At 40.7% G+C, this 25,193-nt stretch overlaps 1 protein-coding gene across 2 annotated transcripts in view; it reads left to right on the forward strand.

Annotated features, from left to right (window-relative positions):
* The window catches only part of LOC124215218 (uncharacterized), a 78,979-nt gene that overhangs the window by 26,937 nt on the left and 26,849 nt on the right, over positions 1-25,193 (forward strand). The window contains exon 2 of one of the 2 annotated variants that reach the window (XM_046618331.2): positions 17,921-18,084. The exons of the other annotated variant lie outside the window; for it this stretch is intronic. The gene's annotated coding sequence lies outside the window, so the exon portion shown is untranslated. The remainder of the gene's footprint in view (positions 1-17,920; positions 18,085-25,193) is intronic. 2 annotated transcript variants of the gene reach the window in all.

Below are 25,193 nucleotides of genomic sequence, written 5' to 3' on the forward strand. Positions count from 1 at the left end.
GAAAAACTATGGTATAGGTACGGTATAATTGCTAATTATTTTCTCTGTAAAAAAACAAGAAAAAAATAGTTGAACAAATGAACGGTGTGTAAACAACTTAAATGGGCATAATTGAAAAAAAGCATACCACCAACACAATGTGCCACGAGGTGAAGAGTGGCTCGGGTGGGTAAATAATTTTTCTCACTTCGTAAAGCAGGTCATTTTATGTACAATTCAACGTATACGGTTTGACCTATATTGGCTAGTGGGTGTTTAATTTCTCACTTTCTGTTCCTTATTTGTTCCGGGTGCATCAGCACGGGTGATTACTAAATATACGTATATACGTAGCGCGGGGATACGTAATACGTAATACGTGAGGTATTGCAGAAATTTAATCGTCGTTGCGAATGATTAGAAATTGCATAACCAAATAACTCTCGTTCGAGTAATCGGATCCGACGATTAATTGCATTTTCATTCATATACGCTCATCTAACTGTGCCATGTATTATATGTATATACATATCTACGTATTATATTATATATAGGCTTTGATTTGCAAGTCCACATAATATATACATACAATACATGTATGGTAACTTTGTTTTACATTAAAATAAAGGGGTTTCACAGATAATAAAGCAAATTCAGCGAAACACGGAAAATAATGGGGTAAAATCGTATATTCAAGAAAATGCCTGCTCTCAAGTTAACGTCTAGAGAAAGGCTGTTTCTACAATAATGGTGGTTGGCGCAGCAACCCGAGTAATTCACCTATCCGCAACATGCTTTTATCTTGAAGGGGTGCGATTCCCTCGTTCAAACAGACAGAGTGAGAAGGTACCTTCGTTACAATACGCATGTTTGCAAATATGCGTCGGGCAAGATTGACGCGAAAATTTCCATGATCTGCTTATCCCCGTCTCATCTGCGTTACTTTGCTATACGCGGCGCGAGCGATTGGGGAATTATAATGTCATTTTACTCGGCACCATGTGTTTGTTTATCTGCGTCGGACAATTTAAACATGAGTGATCAATATCTCTCGTTCGCTCGGCTGTTTCGGCGCTTCGCGTTGCACAGGTAGGCTGTATCGCGGTTGTGTGGGTTGTATGCTGGACGGAAATTTTTGCGAAAGATGTTCTGCGCATGTTCCGGACCTTGAGCCGAACTCAAGATTTGCATATCAAATCTCAATCAAGCCTGCACGCTGACGTTTCTACGTATACACACATACGTTACACGTGTAATAAAAATACGAAAAACTTACTCTACTTTTAAATACATGCATGCAATACGCGCGCCTACGGGCGGCTACGGTTTAAAAAAATTCCCACCGTGCCGCTGATTTCTGTGCTATACTGGGTCGTTCTGAATCTGATTGGAGCACACTTCTTTCTGACCTACACGCATTCATCATCCGCTCTGTGCGCACGGCATCAGGAATAATAAATACGCCTTGAATTTGTAATCCTGGAAAATTCGCAGTACGTGGGTACCTAGCATGTACACATACATGCGTTATTACGCGTTCACGTTTAAAACGAAAAACAAAACAAGTTAGAAAAAAATGACAGTAAACATTACACAATCAATCTTTGGTAATAAATGAGACTTGTATTATAACTCGCGTAAAAATTTATGTGATCCGTCTGTGAAAATACTTACGTACGTTGAATTTAGAAATTATTATTATCGTTATACGCATATATGCTGACAAGCAAGTTTTCAACATTAGGAAAAAAAGCAACTTTGCATTTTAATTCTGTACGTTTACCTCCGATGCGGAGGAAAAATCATACGACGCGTTCTGTGTATTTTTTCCTATATTTTTAATTTCATTGGTGGTTTTATATTTTCGTTTCTTTCAATTTTTCTTCGTTGTATGCAATGATTGATTTTGCAAATTGAAATGTACCAAATAAATGATCAAAGTTTGTTCAAGTTCCATTGATTGATCATTTTCGAGGCAGTTTCCAAATGTTTAAAAATCTTCTGCAGTTTCTCTGCGTATAACGATACATAATTTGACAATATATTCCGTGTACTTGTATCGTCGCATAATTATTTTTATTCATATTCAATCGGTTACCGTGAAATTATCGTCTTTCAACCTCATCGCAATCGTGTCATACGTTAATTTATTTGAAATTACCTTTTTCTTTCTCACGCATATCTCGAGCGAAAAGTGAGCTGTGATCCGCACAATTTGCGGTTACTAATTCCCAGCAGGTAAAATCGGCGCGTATTGTGTTGGTTCGACGAGCTACAATGTACTTTGCAGGGATGGGATATACGCGTTACGAACGTATCTCTCACGGTCTTCTGAATGTTAATTTTCAATCCACTGCAAAATATCGTGCAAGCAGAGAAGTTTCAGGTTCTTGCTGCTTCGTCTGCCGTGAGAGAGGCGAGCATTGATTCGAGCTCGAATATCCGTGCCTATACATACATATACAATATATATATATATATATATATATATATATATATATATATTGTATATACATACACACATTCAGCATAGATGTACGTACCTATTAGGTATACCTAGATATAGTATACATACATGTATACACCTTGTACCTTGCATCATATCGTGTGTAATTTTGCTGGAGACGGGGGAAAATGAAATCGGTGCGAACTGCCGGCTGAAAGCGATAGAGGAAAAAAATAACATGAAAATAAAATAAATTGAAAAACGCTTACCGGCTTTTAGTCTCGCTTGTTTTTGCCTGATCCAGGATCGGTCTCGAGCTCTGGATCGTACCCTTACCCCTGAGCCCTGTCGCCCTCTCACCCTCTCACCCTCTCTCCCCCTGCTCTTCTTCTTTTTCCTTTCTACTTTTTCTACTTCTTCTCCCTTTCTATTGCAATTAATAGTAGGTTATAATCTGTCCGTGAATAATTGACGGAACTTGATTCCTGTTATTTCGAAAAGGCCTTGAGCCTCGTCGCGTCCTTCCGAGTTAATATCGTATTTTACTTGTACGCGTAACCACTCCGACGCTTCGTCCTGCACTCGTAACTTCGATATAACGACGAAGTCGTCACTCCTCGTCACGGATAATCGACGTCCGTTTGTCAACAGACATCGAGTGATAAGAGGAATATAAAGAAGAAGAGGATGAGAAAAAACAACTAAAGAAAGCCAAAAATCTTTATCGAATGGAAAAAAATGGCACAGGGAAAATCTGGAAAATCGGGATAACTCGGGAAAATTCTTACAGCGGGAAAAAGTCGGGGAATTTCGAGAATACGACGGGAAATTTTGAGTCTGTCGAAGAAATAAACTTGTTCTCATAAAGGGTACTGCAGTCGATCTTAAGAGAAGATACAAAATTGCACTTAAAATTTTGAATCGTCGCTCCGCCTCGTACATTCTATGTATGTTACTTTACCAAACCACCTTTGGGTGTTTTTTTTTCACGGAAAATCGGAAGCTGTTACTTGTAAGTTGATAGTCAGGCAGTAAAATTATAGCTATTACTTTATATCGAAGGTATTAGTATTAATGTGTAAAAAAAAATTGTCATTAATCAGCGGCATATTTAATGAAAAGTTATTGGAAAAAATCCGATTTTCAGGTTGGAGTGTCTGGAAAAGTCGGGGAATTTCAGATTCCAAATAGCGTACAGTACGAACCCTGAAAAACACCCTCGTTACATTTAATTACACCCGATAATTCACCGTTAGATTAACTCTTGCTCGACACCTTTTTAATCCGTGATAGGAATATGGCTATCACCGTATCAATTGTGCAGATGGTCACAATCCCGACACCCTAAGCTATTCACCCTTTTATGAGCAGGTTTTGTTGACTAGGATCGCTTCCCTGACCCCGAGGTTTACTTAAACCCTGGAAAGCCGGGTTTCCACGTTCGTTGTATTACCCGCGAATTACGCAGCTACACGACGACGAGCCAATTTGTCGGGAAACCTTTGGGATTAGCTAACGCGCGTGTAAGAACGAATCTCTCGTATCCCGCAACACTCTTCTTTGCAAATACTATGCGCATATTTGCATTCATTTTGCCTGAGAAAACTTTTTTCAGTACCTTACGTATTTGTAATATAATGTGACATAATATATTTTCGCTGGTTGTTTTACGTATACTTTTGGCCATTTGCCGAGCTCGGTGAAAAATAATTGGCTTAACCCTTGGTAATCCTACGAGCGTTGTACAATAATGCGTTTGGGGAAAATTTTCTTTCTCCTTTTATTTTTGCATTGGATGTAAACTATTGGCAGTATGAAATTTTTTCTTCCCCTCTTCAATCAATCTTTATAAGCTAGGCTGCAACAAAATATCATTTTACAATAATTATTGTATTTGGTCAAGATGAAACTACAAAGCTGCGTAGATTGTAATTTGTCAGAAATTGGCTAACGTATTTTCTTTATACCTTCTTTTTCCTCTTCTTTTATCTTTCATTAGGAATTTTAACCAAGCACCAAAGTAACGACGACTATAAACTGCCGAAGCTTGTTACCGTAGCTGTTTTAACTGCCGTCTGAATTGAACCATAATTTTCACCGAATACATAATAATATTACAGACCTTCTGGACGATATAAAGGTGTTTCAAAATTTACGTTACTGTCGTACACGTGGAGAAGTATGATACGCGTATCTACATTTATATATTTATTTAAATATATACTTGTATCTACATTCGTAACAAATTGCCGAAGATACCAACTGTTATACAGCCACGTTATAAAAATTGTGTATTAGATTGCGCGTCACGACGTTTTCGCGAGATTCGTGTTGTATGTAATACAACGTGCACCAAAGTACAGGTATGTATTACGGAGAGGATCAACCGGTCGAGGTTGAACGATGAATTGCGGACGAATTGATAACGAATAATTTTGAATAATCTTACGGTCATAACGGTAGTGATTTATCATATTTCGATACTTATAACTAACTCTTTTTCAACCTTTCTTAACCGCGGACTTCTGTGTCGTGAAATAATAAATATATTTGGGTTAGACCTTTGACATTGAAACCGAGATGAGATGAGATGAGATGAGTCTGTGGACCACCTGGTTAGGAAAAGCTGTAATATAACCAATTCTCGCATGTCGTGCGGTGAAAACTTGGAGCGTTTACAAAAAGTTCAAAGTTCAAGGACCCCCGATCGTTGTTGGCAACTTTGTGCCGCATGTTTATTGCGTTTAGGCGATACTGATACGTGTTATTAGAACTGTGTCATGAATCGTTGCGTGGCAACAGTTTCGGCATGAAACGTATCAACGACTCTCCCCATTTTCGCTTTCGCATTCCATTCTTCGCGCGATCGTGAGATCTTCGCATGATCTATTTAACAACGCCAACGACGAGACTTTATAAACTGTTATTAACACGTTGAGTCAGGATAAAGTCTGTTATTAAACTAGTATGCATATTTATGCGATAAAGCAACATGTGCCGTGCATTTAAAATGTTGCATAACTCATTTTGTGAGATTATCGTGTATAACTTACGTACGCGTAACTCTCCAAGCACGGCAAAGTCATACGTGTTTATATTTAGATTCCGATTTTCAACTCGCCAAAGAATGATCGTTGCTGATAATATTCATAAAAAAAAAAAAAACTCAGAAGAACGAGACGCGTATTATATAACATTAGCAGATGTATCTTACGAAAACCGAACACGAGGATTTTAGGTGTTGATTGGTCTGTCGTATTTAAAAATTTTATGCTTGACGTTGAGACTCGGGATGCAGTAGAATTTTTACATATAGTGGAATTCGCTCTTTTTGTCAGGTTATTTACGTCCGGACGAAAAACGACCGCGGGAATATTTATCGTTTATTTTTTTCTTTTCTTTATACATATATCATTCTATTATAGATGGAAAAATTTATACGTGTATAGTTATATTTGATGTATAAAAGTTTCACGGTCAGTCGAATTTTGCCGTACATTATCGAAAAATACCAACATTTTTTGCCTACAGCCACAAAAAGGTGCAGGCGCGATTATCACATAGATGTACTACATTTTTTTTGCGTAGAATGCATTACGAAGCCACAAATGCCTAATTCACTCAAGGATTGTTTGCGTTTTATTGGATGATCGGTTGACGAAATTCGCGGACTTAGCTCGCGGTCAAAAAAAAAAAAATCAATTTGCCAATAACACCGAGTGCGCGGCAAGGGTGTGAAGTGAAAAATAGAATAACTGCAGTATCGAAAGTTGTTTATTGTTAATACTCACGAAGTCGCCATCCGAATTTTTTTCTTACGCTTATACTTATAATCATAATAATCGCAATAACAACAACAACAACAACAACAACAATAATAATAAGGTCTATATATATATAATATCCGCGTGATCCGGAGGCGATCTCTTTCTGCCCCTCGTCTTAATGGGACAGGTATAATTACGCATCATTCGATACATGATACCTTATATTTTCTGACGATAAATGTTTATATATCGTAAGAATTGAGCAATTAATGCCCGGTAGTTATGTCCGTGGAATCGATACTTATCGCCAATAACAGGTGAACGTGTCATCGTTAGGCTTCGGACACCGAACGATTCACGCATTATACAATATGTGTTTCCAGTGTTATTGTTGGGTTACCGGATCCCCGCCAACCGGAATTAATCGCTCATTGTGTATGTTATTCTAATGGAAGATACGTGTTTTGCCGTTTTGGAAAATCACCCATCTCGCTCGAATCACTTGAACCCCTCCCCTCCCTTCCCCTCCCCCTCACCGCCAATCTGAAGTTTGTAATAATTACATTACCGTTACAACGTTCGCGCTTTCCCAAACCGTACAGTTTTCTTTGAAAATTTACATATTTTACGAAAAGGAAATTGTAGATTTGCGTGTACACTGCAGGTTTCGTCGTTCTCCGTGGACGTGGCACTTTTGAGAAATCAATTTGCTAGTTTTTAGGGCTCGAAATGGAATCCCAGCTCCAGTGTCGCAAAATTAATGCAAATTTTGCGAATAACACGCCGGTCATACGTCATATGAGATGTGGTCATCAAGTTAGTATCTATCGTAAGAATATCGGCACACATATTGTGCTGTTATGTACGGTATAATTTTTACTAGCGCATTTTTTGGTGTGTAGATAAAAGAAAAAAAAAAATCCCGAAGAGAAAATAACTTGTCGAATTAATGTGTTGATAGGTTTGTGAATTAATCGTTATAATTTCGCTGAATTAATGAGAATTAACTGAATTGTTAAATGTCCATTGAAATAATGAAAATGAACTGAGAAATAACTGAATTATGGAAAATTTAATCAAGTTGATTCGAATTGGTTAGATTCGTGCCAGAATTATCTGTTTACTGCAGAGAGAAAAAAAAAAAATTGAATGTAAATAAATAAATTCGTTCGAATTAACAGGAAATACAAAAGAATGATCGAAATATTTTGAAACTCACTTGAATTAATGTGAATTATCGAGAATTATCGACAAAAAAAAATTGATATTTGTGAATCGATATGAAATAATTTGAATTAAAGAAATGTATCCGAATTGAAAAATTACGACGAATTACACGAGTCGATTTAAATTAATTTAGTACAAAAAATTATTGCGTCCTTCAAATCTCGAGTTATATTTCCCTCTTTAAAAGTTCAGACATTATAGATTTGAGGAGAGGATGAAAAAAAGTAACGATCATTTCAACTTTGCGTCGACATGCAGCGAAGTCAAAACTTTAAGATAAATGACAAATGGCTGAAGTAGGCACAAAGGCATGACAGAGGAAAAGAATCGAGCAAAAGTGCGTAAATTTTAAGCGGGGGAGTTGCCAAATGAATGTTAATTGCTATTTAACGAGGCTGGCTTAGACCCGAATGGAATTACGAGATTACCCCGCCGTTGCTGGACGAAGGCAAGCTTTCAGAGTCGTTTTTTCTCGTTCGTTTTTGACGTGAATAAAAGAGGCGAAATATTATTTTTCTCTCTTCGGTGTACGATTCAAAATCGTTTGCAAATAAGACGCTTGAACCCGTACACGATACTTCGAGTATTTTGTAAATCCGCGCTGAAATTTGCCTGACACTCGTTAACAATGAAATTCTGCACACGAGTGGTGTATTAATATTTGTCAACATGTCAAACGACCCGATCTTTGCTTGTTTACTTACATTCACTGTCACGTCACGCGTACACAGAACCGCCTCCTTAAAGAACCATTTAAGATTCCATTTATGGAAATGAATCGTTCGAGCTGCTCGGTGAAAATGTTTCTTCGAATTGTAAAGAAATGATGAAGAGTAATTATTGACTCCTCTTCCTTTGCAACGTTTGTCAACGAATCGAGGTATGAAAAACGACAACTGCCAATTATTGCACTAATCAAATCAAAATCGAGCAAGCTAAGCCAAGAGAGAAATGTTTTGTGGCGCGATTCTTCTATTCCAGGTACGGGGAATGGACAATTTATTCATCGTGTCATCGGTTCCCTGTTCCTAGTTTGTACTATATACAGTCACGGTATCTGCTGCTGCTGCTGCAATTACATTACAATCCACATTCCGTTTGAAGAAACAAATATTAAACGCCTATTCATCTCAACTGTCCACAATAGAATAGAGAGCTTGGCACGATACTGGATTCGATCAATCTCGACGGTCATGCCACTGACGTTTGCCATTAATTCACTTCACTCACTTTCCGTATATCCTTAGCTTACCTTAGGCACACATTCAACGATTGAATTTCAGAAGCATTTCTATTTCAATCGTGTGTGCAGGTATCGGTCTGAACTTATGCGATGAAACGCTACCGAACGCCCGTTACACTTGACAAAGGTCCGTTTTATATTCCAACTCGCAATTGCGGCTCCTTTGCGAATTCGCTAAGCGTTCTTGACGATTTTCCCGTCAAGTTGTACCGCGGTCGAGAGAGACCGACGATTAATAGATGACACGTTATAAGGGTAGGCGAGTTATAAAGTACTTTTGAAAAGGTCTTTGAGTCCCAAGACTAATTCAATAACAAAGTTCTACAGGTTTCTTTTCGATGTGAAGGAACACAAGCGATTATTTTTTTTATTCTTTATTCGTATATTGTATCTATTTAGCGGCTGGATTGATTACGTGCGAATTGTTGTACAACAAATGCGAACAGTTATATCATAGCGTAACAAGCAGATCCGTGTGTCAATGACAGACTCGAAGAGAAAAAAAGCTTGGCTTGTATGTCAGAGGGATTTTAATACCTGTGACTGTCGTACGAGAGAGATAAATATGACTGAAATTTATTACAGCCGAGTTTGGAGTTGCAGAAGAAGGTCTGGTTGTCGGTCCGTTGGACAAACCGCACGCGGCGGTGTTCTTAAACCATTCGTCCGTTTGTCTGGACCGCTTGTTATATGCATCGAGAAGAAAAAAATGACATGGGCGTGTATACGACGTTGGAGAATTAAGATTGCGACACACTGACCCAGAAGACTGTAACTACGCGTTGCAACGATGTAGAGATGATCAATGTTCAAAGGGAGAGAGCTTCCGTGGCTTCAAGCGGATATTCACGCCGCGTCAAATTTCACGGATATAGGTTTTTCACTCATGTCGTATCTTATGAAATGGCTCTTCTTTGAAACAGTTTATTCAGCGATGCGATGGAGTTATTTTTTGCACGATCGGGGTGGCCACACACCTGGAAAACCTGGAAATTTCAGAGTATTTAAGAGGGTTCTTGGACAACTTTGAGTTGTCAGGGAATTATTAATTTGGTCATGGAAAAAACCTGAAAATATCAGTTTTCTATCATGGGAATTAGAAATCATTTTTTGAGGCAACAAGTTTACTTTTTTTCTTCGAGAAACCAAATTTGCGTAAACTGACTTTTTTGTACATTACATTTTTCGCAAATTCGAATTGAATTTGAATCGAATATAGAGTTAATAAGCTGAACGATTTAGGTTTTAGTAATTTACTATAACTGGTAAAATGTCAGGGAAAATTGGGTCTTAAGGTCCTGGAATTGAGATGACATTTTTTTGCCAAAAATTTGTAGCCATCATGACGATGATCAATGAACCGACAGAGGTTTCAGAAGACCCGATTCTTTACTTACGAACATGAAATCGATAAATTTGAACTTTTCGATCGTACAAATGATTCGATATAAAAAAAAACAAAGAAATGGAATTCGGCAAAGACGTCAGTTGAATGGAATCGGGGGTGGAAGCACGAGGCAAAAGATGAGCTAAAATCGCATTGCGGATCTCCGGATCCGCACCGGGATAGTCCAGGGTCAGGGGAATCATCGGGAATTCGGATCACATCGCGTCGGTACGAGAAGAAGTCAAGGGCGGCAGACTCCGAGGCGCCGCGATTCCACGTGCAACCCCCACGAGGCTTTACTTGTGGACTTTGGCGAGGACGCGGAATCGATTTACGTTAGTCATTGGTTGGCAACAAAGTTTGCAAGAACGAACCTTGAGCCTTGCTGAACTCGACTTCCTCCTACCTTACACTTTTACGATATTGCGACGCGTCGTGGTCAACCATCGTGCCTGAAGTCAACCCTTTCGTGTTGAGTTATACGTGAGGCATTCCACCTCGAATCAATCCACGTCTGACCATCACCATCGGCGTTTTCTTTTTCGGTTGTTATGAATGGTGTAGTGCTGAAGAGAACAATGAAGAAACACATCTTTTACAGAGTTTTAGGTTCCTTTGACCGTGGATTTGATTTTTTATACCGTTCCCAAGAACGCGATAGTCCAATTTTTTGAATCAATAGTCACGATTGATTGGCTTCGAATTGTTCTCGTGTATTTCTTTGTTAAAAAAAAAGAAAATTTGCAGACCAAGATGGAAGGCAAGCCGGTGGTTTAGAAGCTACAGGCGAAACAAGTAATTGAAAAGTGAAAAAATAACGACTTTAATATAAATTTGTATGTTTTAAATTCATCTTCAATTCGATGTTCCCCACTTGTGTTTTTGAGAGCAGTAAAAATCAAACCCGTGGTCAAGAAAATCTAAAACTCGATAAAAGATGTTTTTTTTTTTTGTAGACTACAGCGTACTTGAAAATAAAAAAAAAAAAAACGACGACGGTGAGGGTCAGACGTAGGTCGGTTTGGGGTGGAATGCCTCGTATAATTATTGATTTTGAGCTGCAGTTGACGCTGGACTACTGTATAACAACATTTGCGGTCAATTCGGAAAACGGCATCTAATATTGTTGGATTGGTAACAAATCACAGTTTAGAGATGTCTGTGTACGCAGAATTTTTTTCTAAGGTGTATATTTACACTGGCAATCGGTCAGCTTTCGTTTTATGATTTGATTACATGTATTTTTATCGGGGTATAAACTAGAGTACAATTTTTATGCGTGAGAAAGAACCACGGGCTGTTAATCTTCCGAACCGCAAAATCTGGATTTTATAAATCTCCGAAGCGAAGTACCTACCTCTTTGCACCAGTAATTATCCCAGTTGATTGCTGCATTTCATTGACAACGAGCTCAGCAGCTCTGCTGATGCTCGGCTGAGAACATCGAGTCGAATCGCCTCGAGCATCTTTAAGTTCAAGAAACGCCGTCACGGTCTTCGGTGTAGTAGTCTTTTTTTTTGATGTTTTTTTGCTGTGTCTATTCCGAGGTGGAAATTGGAGGAAAGCTTTTCTACATTTTGGCACATCTAAACGGAACATGGTAATCGGTTCTTGGATAATCAATTGGTCGAGAGTAGTCAAAGGAGGGCTTGGAACGAACCCAACCTCAATGTTAAAAGCAACAATTTCGTTCGATTCTGTGTACTTCACTGTATTATACACGTACGGTATGATAATTCTGTAGCTTTTACATCAGAAAACCGTCGATGGTTTAAAGAAAACTGACGTTGATATTCCCGGATGTTTTTCAATCGATCCTAATTATTGGCTGTTATTTGTTTGGTTAGAAAATAAGCACTTGAATGGCGATCGAAGGAGACTTTACCCTTTGGTGATATCTTCTTCGATAGCTCATTCTATAATTAGCTGGATATTAGTAGCCGCGATTGAATAATTCGATATTATGCATACGTGGATCGTAAATTAATAATTCCTTTCGTAATAAAGAATTCATCGTCATACGGTACGTTTATACCCATGCACATCCACCACCGAGAAAGAAAGTTTTTAATAACGCGGTTTGTTTTTTGTTCCAGGTGAGGTGAACGTCGAAGATGGCGGGGTTTTACTGTAACTTAAGTTTAACGATGCAGCATAAAAACTGAGACGGCTGTGCAAGACCACGGTATAGGTATATTCTTAATTTATCTCGTAAAGTCAGGCTGTTATACGATCGTATTTTTCACTTACTGATTGCTAATGCGGTGTATCATATAGATACCCTTCTTACCGAAGTTGCAACTAAACCAGCGATTCGCCTCAACGTATATTATAAGCATACATTTACCTTCTAGGTACTCTACGATATCTTTCAACGGAATTTAGTGCGCTCGTATGTACTGCATTTATATCTTGGCGAAATATAAATTTTTATTTATTTTTTTTCTCGGTCTATGGGATATATTTTTTACATTCTGCACCATTTAACATCGATATGATCCTTTCGATTTTGAAACAAAGTTTACACAATTATTGGCTATGTGTTCACATATCACAGAGAAACATAAACGTACACTTTATTCGTAATTTCTCCACCATCGAAAACTACGGTAACTGTAAATCTATTAATTTTCACCATAGCTGTATCCTGAAAATCAAGTTAATTTTATTGTGGATTAAAGAAATATTTATTCAAGTATATGTATTCACACCGCGAAATTCGACGATCAAAAACATTGTGAATAAAACGATAGCTACAGAATTCACATTGAAAATCATATTGCACGAACTAAGAGAAGTTCGATTTATAAAAAACGTTATTGTCAAAACGTTTTGGATGAAAAATCCCAATACCTATATATATTACCGCTAATTCGACGTTACGCGTTTAGCTTTTGACCATAAGCCGCTGCACATGATCAATTCATCGCCGTACGATTGTGAACGTAATAATGATAATAATTAGCCTGTAACCACTTTTCAAGTTTCATCCGCAGGTGAACGTTATGCCTGACATAATTCAAACACGCGAGTCTCCAGGGGCTTGGTAACTAGCTGGCCGGCTGCCAGCTGCAGATTCAAACCTATTTACATAGCCACCCCCACGCTTTATTTGCACTTTGGAATTCACATTCATACGAATTTAAATTAAGACGTATAGAGTCGTTTGTAATTACTCTCGAATAGACGGACTCGGGCTCTTCTTCTTCTTCTTCTTCTTCCTCTTCTTCTTCTTCTTCTTCTTCTTCTTCTTCTTCTTCCGTACGTGTATGCACAACGACGCCCTGCAAGGTGAAATTATCTTATTTTATCAGCATGTTCCCGCCAAAGGTTGTATCTTCTTGTGTATCTCCTTCGAAACCTGCGTGCTCAGCGCTCAGCGAGCTAGCTCCGGCTGTCACATTTTTACACACGAGGCTAATACGCTCTCCGCAGCTCGGCCGTGGTTATTTCAACCAACGTTACAAGTGTCTTTGTTCTCGAAATACGGCAGACGGGCATAAGTATGTAGGTATAAAAACACAGCAAAGGACATACGTCCGGCCAATTGTCGAGAAAAATACCACATCATAACCGATCGTAAATTTTTGTACAGCTATTATACATCCCGCAACACGACCAACGAACCTAAACGTTTTCTTTCGCTTTCGCGTAGGTGTTCAATTTTTCGTATCAGCAACACCCTGAACCAACCAACAAAACCGAACTTTTCACACTTGTAACCTGGAAAAATTTACCGATCACTAACGGTATTGCCGACGTGAGGATGGCAATATCTCGCTTGATTAGATGCCGTAAAATTTTATCGAGAACACGACGTGGGATGGAAAGTCTCTTCGAACGGATTACCTACCGTTCAAGAATTGGAAACCGATAAGAAATCATGACGCAAACGGTGTAATGAACAGTTCATGTGCCGGTTAATGGTAATGCTTTGCGAAGATCGCATACAAAAGGGTTGAATTACCGGGACCTCTGCATATACAGCAGCTGTGACGTCGAGGAAAGTAGATTCTCAAACGGATGATCGTCGAAAGCGTGCGTTCGAAGCAACGCCTAATTATTTTGTTCCTTATTTTGTTTTTTAAATATAAAAATTAATTTTTTACCACCTACACGATGCATCGGAAATAATTTTACCCGTCGTGCAGTTAATGCGAGCGTTGAATTAACGCTACCACGTTGCTCGGGACAGTGTCGCCCAGCAGCTGACGCGTTCCTTGTAACATTTGAGGGACTATCGCGACGGGTGCAACTAGGTAGGCGAATTTAGTCTAGTCGCTAGTTAGAGCGATGAAACACTTGGCGTGGCGGCAACGCTATTATACATATATGTCGGGCTGTTTCAGAGCGGGTTTTATTATTGACCAGGCTCTTGGTAAAAGTGAAGGTTGGTTGTGTCTCGAAGCCTGACCTTTGCGCCACTCGCAGGCAGCCTGCAGGACAGTGAATTCAATACAGGACCTCACCTTTCCTCATTTATCTATGCTTGTGCTTTATTTTTAACGGCCAATTTGTATCCTGCTTTCGGTATAGGTCGAGTGATTCTATTATCGAACAACAATGGATCGTTAAATTGTTATTCTTCAATCGGATATCATTAATATCTTTCGATATTTGTACGTACGTGTATCGTACACCAGTTACGTGGCTTGCTCTGTATCTTTTCTTTTTCTTCAACTCCGAATCAGTTAGATTGTAATCGTTGTTGTTTCGGTCCCGCGGTGTTCAGTCATCTTTGACTTTTGCAAAAAGCCAAGAAGTATCGGTGGAAATTATATTCCGCAATTTACGGATTACCTTAGAATTTATTTTCGTTCGGGTTATATGTGAATTTGTCTGTATACAACTCAGAGGAATAAAAGATGCGATCGATAAACCGATTACCGTCTCTACGTATAGATATACCATGTACGTGTTGCCGTGCGAATCGAGAGGTTAGAAATAATACGAACACAGTGTAGATGGGCGGAGTAGCAGGAGCAGCAGCAACTGAGCTAGTTTCCTGGCTACCGTATGACCGCATGCACCGCATTCAACGTTTAAAATTAGAGAAATCACCTAGAAAGACGATACCTGTACGACGACGACGATGAAGATAGATTTCGAAACCCGTGGAAAAAGAAATCCTCTCTCACGTATCGCATGCATATGTAACATGCAGTGCCTAAGCCATATAACGTATGTACCAAACCGTGATTATTTACCTCGAAAAGGACGAATCGTGTGGTTGTGGTAGCGTTTTATTGTTGGAAAGGTTCTCTTGTATTCACTCATACATATTATCTGGCTCCCGTGGGTAATTTAGGAAAGTACCAAACGCGAGAGAGAAAAAGATAAAAAGTAGATAATAAAATATTCCGGTGGTTGTACAGGTACCATGATTAATTTTATCATTACCTTACAGGTACGTACCTACACAATATCGAATATATGCAAAATTGTGTCGACACTTGAGGTGTAAGTCAAGCTATCGATTATCACTTCTTAAAATCTAAAGTGTTAAGGGTACCTCCTATCGCCTGGGTTCCTGCACTGTTTGCCAGGTGAAAGTCGCTCTCTTAGCACCGTATATCTCGCTAAAGTAAGCGAGTATTGTACAGTGTGTGTGGATTTGTGAGTTTGTGTAGAGCTCGAACGACGAGTAATTCATTCATTTTCTACACGTAAGTTATCACACCTATTCGTCGAGGATGAAATTATCGCGATCTGGTCTATTAAAGTATCTTTTCATGCAACGAATTTCATCTCCATCTCTTACTCTCTCTCTCTCTCTTTCTCTCTCTCTTTTCGCCTAGATGTAAAGGTACAGGTAGTCCTGTGTTGTTGCCTTGAAACAAAATGGGATAATTATAAACGTTCTAAAGTCAGATGATCAGTGAAAGCCAGTTGATCGTAGTGTCCATTGTTGTTAGTCGATCAACCGTCACTTAGAGTCATATGAAATACAGAGTTTACAGTCTCGAAGTTTCTCCTCGTTTCAAATTTCTGTGTAGTATTGTAAGTGTAAGCAGTTTCTGACGACAATTACTGAAATCTTTCCTCACTTCTTGGCTTCTCCGATCCCCCCCTACTTCGGCATTGTCAAAAATTTCTAAAGTTTCGAGTAGGGTTTATGGTACATGTCGCAAAGTCCTCCAAGTATGTCAATGAACTCGGAAGAAAAAAGTTCAATTTATCCGTTGGCGTGATGTTCTTATAAAGAGAGAGAGAAAGGTTGCGTGAGTGACCGTTTGGAAAATCCTCCAAAGCGTCCTTCAGCACGAAAATAACATTCGTTACATAGAAAGACACGTACACTGTCCATCGCCCACCACGACAATACACATTATCCACTGTAATTGGTGGTAATCATAGATAGAAGAGATAGTAGATTCCCTTTGAACCGAGGCCGAGGAGGAGAGCGTCAAGGCTAGGTGAGAAAATGAATCGCGAATGAAGCTGGAGGCCAAGGGGACGTATTTTTGCGGTAGTCACACCCACCCGTTTTATACGCGTCCTCCGTGCACACGGAATCTGGCTGGCGTCAGGCCTTGCTTGCTGCTGCTGCCAGTTTATTTTACACTTTACACACGGTGCACCGTTGTGTGTGCGACGGTGGGGAGAAGGAGAGAAATATACGACCTGCAGTGGCGGCGTCGGGGAACCACGACTGCTAACGCTGGTGGCGAGGGATGCTGCTGCACTGTTGGGACTAACAATAAGAGGTGGGCCCGATGCTCGAGGAGGAGAGATGTTAGCCGAGAGATAGCGCCGTTTCTACGCTCCACGCGGCCTGCCGCTGCTACCCGCTAACTGATTTCAGAGATTTCTTATCCGATATACGTATTATATGTACCTGGCGGAAACCGCGCGTAGGTACATTTGTTTCTCATTCCCATGCATGTCGCCTATCGTCTGTACACGTCTCCCGATCATCCCGTAGTCCCGGTCTAATTCTTTCTCCGCTTTGATCAACTGTTATTCGGACATGAAATTCTCTTCAGAGACGTGTAATCATTTGGGCAAGTGTACGCGTTACCGGTTCGAAATGCAACGCGTACAACATGAGCATTCAGCTCCAGTATCACCTGCATACCTTGATTGGCTCGTCTCAAGTAAAGTTGGGTAAGGTCAGGGCTGAATTATTAGCTCTCACGAGTACACGTAAGAACTCGGTGAGGTCGAGTGGTCGAACGAACTAACGAAGACGGGGTTCGGTGTCGTGGGTGTGCGCTCCTTGGGATCGAGTAATAACAGAGCTCCGGCTCTGACTCGCGCAGGGTTAGCGTCCATTGTGACGTGATTTATTGGGAATAATTATACAAAGGAAAAGGCTTCACTCGCGGGCTTTGAGACATTGCTGTAATACAACGGCAAAGAGATCTTATTACCAATTGTACCCTCCGACCGTCCGTCCGTAGGCGGGGTCAGTACGAACGGTCGTGTTGTTATGTAAGAACGGAAAAGGACTAACGATCCTTTCTCACGTGATTCGCGCTTGTGTGCCTCTCGCCTCTCTTCAGCATGCAATTTGCGAATATACCTCGCATATATCCAGACCGAGCGCATGACTGGCAGTGACAACGAGACCCTGTTGAATTTGTAATTTACTTTATCGTTTCTGAGCTACTCTCTTCTATTATTCGCTCTTTCCTACTTTCCTACTTTCCGCACTGCAGCCTCTTTAATTTCCTAGGCATCGTGCATTTCCGTCTCGTTACTTCAACGCGCAAGTATCCGCATATTCTCCGCATGTTCGGATAAGCGTACAAACGCGAGACGATAGTATCGGTTAATATAATATTAAGCCGTTGTAGCTGCCGCTTCTGGACGATTTATGGAATTGCCAACGTATCTTGTTTTTTTCTTTTCGGCTACATGCGGTTTAGCGTCAAATCTTCACGGAATGACGCTGTACTCGATCCGCGTATGGTAGGAGGGTGCAATCTGCGGGTAACGAGAGTAACAAAAGACTACGACAACCTTATCTTAGTTGGGAACAAAAACTACCTCGAACGCTGCCTCCCACACTATAGCAGAAAAGTGAAAGCTGGTATGTACCAATCTAAACTATAATATATATACTCTGTATCCATGTATCCGTTTCAGTCAATAGACTTACATACCTGCACCGACTATAGACGGATAGAGTATATTCCCTCCTGCACTTTTGAACTATCGAATCTAGACCACGAAATGTGTCGCAATGTTTTTCTCATTCTTTACCCAGATCTTGTGCTACATGTATACTCTCTCTTGTTCGCGAAATGCAAGACTGACTGACGTCAGACAGCTGTACCACCTACCTGTCGTTATATGTATATAATATTGTATCCAGATCGTTGTTTGAATTTGAACGAGCCGTTTCTTTGTCAATAAATCCCGTGGCAATCGCAAAACGGTTAATTGACTTATCATGGGGGCGGATAAGAATTACGTACCGTTTACGTTCGTACCCAAAATATGGGAAATATGCTCATCTGTATTCACCCCATTTGCGAGTATAAGATCAAGTTCTTTCTTCTCACTGACGCAGTGAATATTCTCGACTTGGATGTTTACTCTCTTTGCCCGTTGTGTATTTTTCCTCGAACAAACGAGTTTGCAATGTCTCTCATACGTCGCCTTACGCGAGCGCTGTAACTGCATAAATTTGCTATTACGATGTTTTTAGTCTAGCCATCGCGTTATATATATCCTCCGTGTATTATAGTACGCGGTGGGTAGTTTATGGTTCACGGAATACCAAGTACGCGGTTCAAATTTTCTTTATAACAACTTCATCCACCGGGTATTTCTACTCTCGTTCCCATCGAGAAAAAGATCTAACGTCACAGTGCTCCGGAGTCGTTTCCAGAGTCATTTCAATTACATCTACTCGTTGAAAGTTTTTATCCATCCTTTCGCCATGCGATTATAGCCACTCGTTATATTGTTCCATGAAACAGGGCATAATCGTTGCGACTGAGGCAAATAGCCGGAAGTAATTCATTGATCAAATATCCCGTGTTTCCGAACACCGGAAACAGATCTCCAGCACTGTATAGACGCGTCGAATTCAGCAGGAAACTATCGAATCCCTTACTGTCAGCATACTCGGTTACAATGTCCATTTTTATTATCTACTACGAGGAACTCACTCGCGTGTTATGCTAACCTAAAACACGTCATAATCGGGGTTAGAGTCTATGCGGTGTAACCGGTGCGTCAAAATTTGCCTATTTATAGTCAGAAATGAGATAACGTTGCGTTTAAAATTGCGTGCGGCGTAACCAGCTCGGTTGGGTGTGGTGGTCGCTTTGTATACACGGTATTATACGACAGTGAAACCAGTGTGCCGAGGACAATGGTTCACAACAACTTGACCGGGACGGAGTTTCGGTCCGATCGTCGACACGCGTGTGCGTAAACTGATTAACATATACCGTTGGAACAGTGTAGTAAGAATTTTATTTATTGTATTTCTATAACTACTTTTGCCACATATTAATCAAGGTTTCAAAATTAAGAAGAGAAAGAGCGGCCCGGTCCGTCGCCCTTTCCGGCTGGTAACGAAGTTTCCCAAATCCACCTCGCTCCCAGTACGTCCCTCAAAAATGTCTTTGAGTGGTGTCAAGTGGTCTGTTGGTAGTATACATATACGACCGATAGCCGATCCCACGGGTTTACGGCTGAGCCGGTCCTCTTCCGAGAATGGAAATATTTACATCACAGTGAACGCGGTTATGACGATGTTGGAAAAGTTGACATGGTTTTTATCGTTTCAAAATGTTGTGCCTTATAAGTTCGAGCTACCCTTTTTCAACTTATCGTTTCTCTTTTTTCCGAGAAAATAGAAAGTTATTGTAACCACCCCGAAAATGAAAAGTCGCGTTTTCACCATATCTCGACGTTTCAAGGTCGACAGAATCACCCCCCGACCATTTTCGGATGAATCCTTGCGTGGTTTGATGTATGTGTGCATGTACGCACGTATGTACATATATATGTATGTATTGTAACGTGACATTTCTCGAGATAGTTTGGTAACAATCCGAGAAGGTGATTTAGCAAGGGCCTGGATAGTTTAGTGGTCAGAACAGTCTCACGGTAAACGAAAGGTTCCGGGTTCGAATCCCGGTCCAGTCCAAATCGTGAAACATTTTTTCCGGACCCGCAGGAAACGTACGTCACAAAATGGCGCCTCATGTGGGAATTGAACTTCAGACGTAGGCCATTTTGTGACATGCATTTCTTGCAGATTGGAAAAAAATGTTTCACGACTTGGACAGGAACCGAAGATGTTCAAGTCTAAGGAAGCACCGATCGTGTCGAGATTCCGTTGTATTACAGTAGTGGTGGTTTGAAACCGTAACTACATACTGTAATTCAATGGAATCTCGGGACGATCGGTGCTTTTTTTAGCCCTTATGTGCGCACCCGGTTACCCGGGTACGCGTTAATGTGGTAAAAGTTGGGTGCGCGCATAAGAGTTAGACCTGAGCACCTTTGATCCCGGTCGAGTTCAAGCCGTCAAAGATTTTTTCCGGACCCGCACGGAAACGCACGTCACCGGTATGTATGCATGTGATTAATATTTTTGTCCGCCGATATGTCGAAAACGAATTACCGGATTTCAATGATTTTGGTGGCAATCGACTCGGTTTTTCTAAACTTGGAATTGATTAAATTTTGGCTTTGATCGGTTCAGTTCTTTTTCAATTGTTTAAATAACGAAATTCTAACAAATCAAATAAAAATACTGATATCTTGAGAACGAATGAATGTATTTGAATAAAACTTGGTACCGCAAACTTTTTTGGGTCGCTAATCATGAAATTGTAAATTATTCTTCTTTTTCTCAATAAACTTGGAACTTGCAGTGTGAGGACGGGAATACCGAGGGCTGACTCATGGCCAGTCCAAAACCGCTTGTTCCACTCCATTTTCAATCGCTCCATTAGCGGTTGCAGGTGACGATGTTGAACGGCACGGTCAACGCCGCCACACACTCGCGTCGTCGAGTGCTGATGTCTATGGCGCGAAAATCACTATCTGATGGGAACTAATCGAGATAATTGTACGATTACTGGTCAAGATTGTCACGTAGTAGTGGTAGCGGTAATTGAAACGAGTTAAAAGAACACGCGATCATCGCTTCGGACATGAGGTTTACGGTACGGCTTGTAATCATCGATCAGCGTAGTTACAGGTATAAATCTACACTCAATATCGATGTCACGCCGGCAGATACTTTACTATAGGGCTAGAACTATACTCAACACCGTAATGGCTATCTTCTCCGCATTTTCCCGATTCGAATTAACCGTGGTATATGCACCGGATACGGTGATTTATGGAATTGCGCGTCGCTCAAAGTCTTCGTCAAAAAGAAAGAACCTTTCGCAACTCCGGTATAAGGCTGCCTTAGCAGCACATTTGGCGGCCAGTAGTGGGACTTTACCTTTTCCGCTTATCCGCTTCAGAGACACCCCTGCCCCTCACTCAAGCTCAATCGAATCAAGCAGGGCTTCTCGCAGACCGTAGCCAACCAGGGGTTGGTTAGCTGTTCCATTTTATCCAGAGACTGAAGGAGTTATACGGGGAATCGTAAGTTTGCTTACATAATATTGATTAGGGTCCTTTTCGGGATCGGTGGTCGCATGCCTCTGAATATCTTGAGATTCACTTCGGGAGCGGTATAATACACCTTCCACAGGAGCACCGCGGAATTCGTTACTCTCACAAATTCTCTTCCTGCACCACCATTTATTATACTTTTAGATCGAGGTTCCGGGCCGAACGTGCTTCGCCTTTCGACGCACTTTTGCACATTCCAAAAGTTAAACACGGACACGACTGACGTATTTCTTAGATCTGTACCAACTATGTATTGGAAATTCAAGTTCTTGCTTGGATATATTTTCTATGGCTACCTGATCAACCTCGATACAGTTTACTCGAATCTCGTGGTGTACAAGTCAACTTTCACAGTTGGAACATAATAGACATACTTTAATTAATCGCGTCGTAGTGGTTATTATGAAAAAATTTGAGACTCGATTATTATTTGTCCATCCGCGATCGTTGGGTGTCTAACTTTCGCGAAAAGAAAAGTTTTAAAAGATCATGACAAATATCTCTGACAAGATTTATTTACTTTGTAATTTTTATTTTTTTTTTATCCAACCCTTCCAAACAGTGACTATCTCCTCAATAAACTCGTCGTCTCATCCAAATTACGATAAAGGTTACACCGTTAACTTCAAAGTGTACATCGGCGATGCGATATACCTACTCACAATCAGAGAGAAACTTTCCCATCCATACGTGATGCACCGAAAGGGCAGCTCAAATACTTATTCACAATGACTTGGGCAATTACGTCTATACCCTCTGAATGTCAACTCTCGGTCTCTATCTTTCGCCTTGCAATATGTAATACCTATGTATTCCTACCGTCTCTCGATCTCCGCTTGTACTCCAACATTCTGCAGCAAATATGCAGTTAGCATATTGACGCAGGGCTGCAAGAAGTCGGAAGTTAGTTACACAGACGTGTACCAAACTCGAGGAGAGTTTGCGTGTACCGCGTTACAATGGACATAAGTTGGTAGAGCGTACGGCAACGAGAAACGAATTTAAGTACTCTACATATCCGCAGGGCTTATCTTTAGCGCGACATTCAGCGATAGTTCCTTACAGTCGCGTTGGCTCTAAGAAACGGCGTTGATACGGTGGGGAAAGATGGAAGGTGCGTGTAACGCGTAAATATTATCTATGTACGTACCGGCGGCACCTCCATTTCCCGTGGAATTAGTCGCTACTTATTGTTAGTTAATCAGTATACCTTTCCACAAGAAGGAATCCTTACGACGAGCGTAAATAAAAATAAAAAAATAAAAAATACGGCTCGTGTTAACGGTCAGAGCAGAGACTTCTGCATGCAGACAGCGAGGTGCAGCGGCAGGTCTATCTGAAACTTGCGTTACCGGAACCTCGTCCCACGGTCTTCCGCCCGTCGAGAGTCGGCGGCCCTTGAGCCCGGCTTGTAACTCCGAACGGTATTCTTCATTCACCTCTGCATGCGCGTATGATTATCCCTGTATACGATGCTGAAACTTTGACGATCCTTAACGTACCCGCAAACTATTATCCTCCATTACCGTCGTCATTATATTGCCGTACAATAACCCGCACATGCACGCGTGTTCCTCGTATGTACAAGTATTACAGGTATATGTCATGTATACATTATACGGAGGTAGGAGTCATTTTGCCTTGCGGGCATCGAAACACCGCGCGGACCCTGTGCTAATTACCTTTAACACAAACTGCCAGTTTACCCCCACGAATTGAGAGGCAAAGTGAACGTTCGTTTACTTTATCAATTACCTATCAATTCTGACGAATAATTACGTTTTCGCACACACACACGCACTGCGGTGCAAATGTGGCCAACATGGCTTTGCAAATATCTGGCTCAAATCCTAACTTTTTCTGGGAATAATTCTTCGGAGCATCAACTTCCTTTCCGTTGATTTTTTTTCTCTTTTCTATGTCTTCTCGAAAGAAATTTAACATCAACGTGGACTTACAAGTACCTAGCGCAATTTCGAGGGCGACTCGATCCAGAGCCAAAGTCGAACAACGAAGGTGGTCGAGCGGCCGATGTGAAACAGGTCTGAGTGCCGTTTTTTAGCCCGAGGTTTTGATACTTGTCGGACCTTCGAAGGGTCGACGTACCGCCGTGGGAATGTCCCTTTTGAGGAAGAGGTTCCTGCATTGAGCTACCGGTGCCAAAGCATGTCGGCTTCGCGTTCAGTCGGCAGCGAGGTGCATGTATAACTTTGTCATTCGTCTCTGCATCATCGGTATGAGAATTGTTTTAATTTTCTGTCCTTTTTTACCGACGATGCGCTGATTTTTTTGCTCTTTCGTTTGTTGAATTTTAACGGCTCCTTTGTCTCGCGGTGCTTTTCCTTGTACGGGAAGTCCGTTGCTCGAGTCTCTGATCACCGTGGCACGATTACTTCGAACTTGGCTCAGGTTTAACAAATAAAGAAACGGGGTCAATAAATAAAGGCAGAGAGGAGGGAAGGTAAAAAAAAAGAAAAATAAATAAAAAAAAATAAAACAAACGATGGAAGTAAACGAATAAAAAACAACGTCAATTCTTACCTCACGGATCTTTTACGTCGTGTATAAGGTGAGTCGGCCAATATCAATTTCAAATGTGCAGGAGTCTTAATACTTGGGCGACGAATGCCGCGTCGACTTGTTTTCTATACAAACATTTATTACGCTCGTGTTCGTGTATGCTTGCGTTATATCTTGCAGCACGTATTACGTGTTTGATTGGAAATTTTTAGTTTCAATTACCAACGCTGTGTATCCGTATGTGTACACATAGTACTTTATTTTATTTTTTTAATTTTATTTTATTTTATTTTATTACCAATGTACGCGTGTATCGACGATTCCAATTACAGAAACAGCTATTATGGGTATATGTAGAGGTGACGTACGTATTACGTATTACATGATACATACGTGTATATATGTATTATATAAAATACACCTGAGACAAAAACCGCAAAAAACAATTTTGCTCAAAATGATGTTAGACTTACATTCGCTTCGCGGTCATCGGCTTCTCGTATTATCGCGTCGAATCAATGCGACCCCGGCTGTAACTGTTACCTACGGTGAATAATGGCGATATGCGACTGTGGGAATAAGAAACGGTAAAACATTGACGATGGTTGTAAATATTTACAAAGCACATCTGGATCAGCGTCATTTGTCGATCTTCGTCACAGTTGTGCCGCATAAACGCGGGTAAGATTTAAAATTCACGAAATGGATCAGAGTCAGCCTGCAGCTGCTTTCGCGTCGGTTCTTGGTCTCTTGATTCTGGTGTGCTCGAGCTGTTATTACACCGCGCTTATACCACATACGTAGATGTAGGTGTACGTACATGTACGCGCGCCCCGATCACCTGCCGTAAGTAACAACTCGATATTAATATTTCATGCCTGCCCACGCCCTGCGTTTTCATTCGTACACACTGACGTAGCTCCTGTACGAACCGATCATCTCGTGGACCACTGACCTTAACCCACTAACACATCTTCGGAGGCGCACTCTCGGCACAAAAGGGCTCCTCGAATCCCCCTCAAT

The sequence above is a fragment of the Neodiprion pinetum genome, chromosome 3, assembly GCF_021155775.2.
Source record: "Neodiprion pinetum isolate iyNeoPine1 chromosome 3, iyNeoPine1.2, whole genome shotgun sequence".
Lineage (NCBI taxonomy): Eukaryota > Metazoa > Arthropoda > Insecta > Hymenoptera > Diprionidae > Neodiprion > Neodiprion pinetum.